Source organism: Nuphar pumila, chromosome 15, assembly GCF_984573655.1.
Source record: "Nuphar pumila chromosome 15, dmNupPumi1.hap1.1, whole genome shotgun sequence".
Taxonomy (NCBI): Eukaryota; Viridiplantae; Streptophyta; class Magnoliopsida; order Nymphaeales; family Nymphaeaceae; genus Nuphar; species Nuphar pumila.
In genome coordinates, this window is record NC_143263.1 from 55,969,196 (window position 1) to 55,971,157 (window position 1,962).

Sequence of the window (1,962 nt, forward strand, 5' to 3'; positions counted from 1 at the left end):
TTTTTTTTATAATATCATTGTCCCCCACAACATATCTCTGTTTTCACTTAAATCCTAAGCATCCTCCCTTTTAAATTCTTTATCGTGGTCCATCCCCTTTCCTTTTCTTCTTCTTCTTCTTCCTTTTTTTTTTTTGTTTTCATTGTTCTGCATTCTGCTAAAGCACTCTTCGTGGTGATTGATTTGCCAATAGCCAAACCAATCCACATACGTGCGATATCTAATGGAATATACATCTTCCGACATTTTATTTTTTTTTCACCTTTGGATTCTCCTCGTTTTGAGCATTTGCTGTATGTTAGATTCAGCTATTCCTTATTGTTTTCTGAATTTGTAATATGTTTTCAATGTCTATTAACTGTTGTTTGACATCGGTTCTGTAGTTATTTTCTTCCCATTTTGTTTATGGTATCTTCGTCCTGTTATGTGGTAGTAGCAATTGAGTTTCTGCATTTAACCATCTATTCATTTCTCTTTCTATATGTGTTTCTTTCATGCATCTGTTCATTTTTACAACATATATTCCTATATTGTTTTGATTACTTGACATCCTGTGTTATGTTCAACATATTTCAAGTAACGTTTTAATCCATGGTCGGATCTGATCTGACGTCGGATTCAATCCTCAAAGGCTCAGTAATTTCTGCTCCGTTCATTGATTAATATGCAAGTCTCAGATCCAACCTACTGCAAAAGAAAAAAAAAATTAGGGGTTGAATTTATGGCAAAACCCAATGTCGGGTTCTATGCTGGCGTCAGATTGGGTTTTGTTGAGAAGACTTCGATCAATGCCTTCAAATCCCCATGAACACACTGATCCTTGGCTCGTGTGAAAGCCCAGAAAATCGTGGAGACAAGAATTATCTGCATAAGATGCTATTAAAGGTTCGTTCAGCAGAAAAGAGGAGAAACTCGTGGTATGGGAGCTGGACGCAAACTGAAGACCCACGGGAGGAGGCAAAAATGGCCTGTCAAATCATACAAAAGAGCCAACTCTGAAATGCATGGAAGAAGCCTTTTGCAGGCTCTTCACATGCTAAAGGAATGGTTTTGGAGAAAATTGGATTTGAAGCCAAACAGCCTAACTCTGCTATTCGAAAATGTGCTAGAATTCAGTTAATCAGGAATGGGAAAAAGATTGCTGCCTTTGTTTCCAACGATGGTCGCTTGAACTTCATTGAGGAAAATATGGGTTTCTCGTCATATTACACAGGATTGCGTCAACTCTCTTGACCACTTCAGTTCATTATACTTTCATTTTCACTCATATGTTTAGTTTGAATTGCAATTGAATCAATATAAGATTTTCTTTAGCTCTTTTCTTGGATTGACTGTTTAAGTACAGGAATGTATTGATCAGAGTTATAAGAAACTGACTTGATGACTATTGCAGGGTGAAGTATTGATTGTTGGATTCAGACGGAAAGGGCATGTTGTCAGAGATATTCTTGGGGTCAGATTTAATGTGGTGAACGTACCTTGTATGTCTTTGTTGGCCCTCTTCAAGGAAAAGAAGGAAAAGCCAAGGTCTTGAGTCGGCCTTGTTTTTCGTTTCTTTATGTTTGAAACTTACATTCAGATCTTGTTACTGTATAAATCTATCATTTTTGGAATAGCGAGTTTTGCAGTCTTGCTATCAAACTCTTCCCTTTTGTTATCATTTTAAACCTTACATTTCTGAAATAGTGAGATTTTAGCAGTTCTGCTATTTAGAAATTTTGTTTTCATATAATTAGATGTGGAGTTCTGCATCTCATGGTTGAGCAGGCGTATGTGTATGTGAAATTTTTGTTTTCATATAGTCAGATGTGAAATCTTAATTGATTATCGATTGGCTAAGGTCTTTATTTAAATATCAATGATAAAAAAAAAGAGCACCTGATATAAGGTGGCCTGATTTTTAGGAAATGAAAGTATCAATGTGATTTTACTCAGAATTCTTTTGAGTAGCAAAAACATACA

General features: G+C 35.8%; 1 pseudogene; it reads left to right on the forward strand.

Moving 5' to 3' along the window:
* Positions 1 to 910: 910 nt before the first annotated feature.
* On the forward strand, positions 911 to 1,534 carry LOC149815401 (small ribosomal subunit protein uS12-like; annotated as a pseudogene).
* Positions 1,535 to 1,962: the final 428 nt, after the last annotated feature.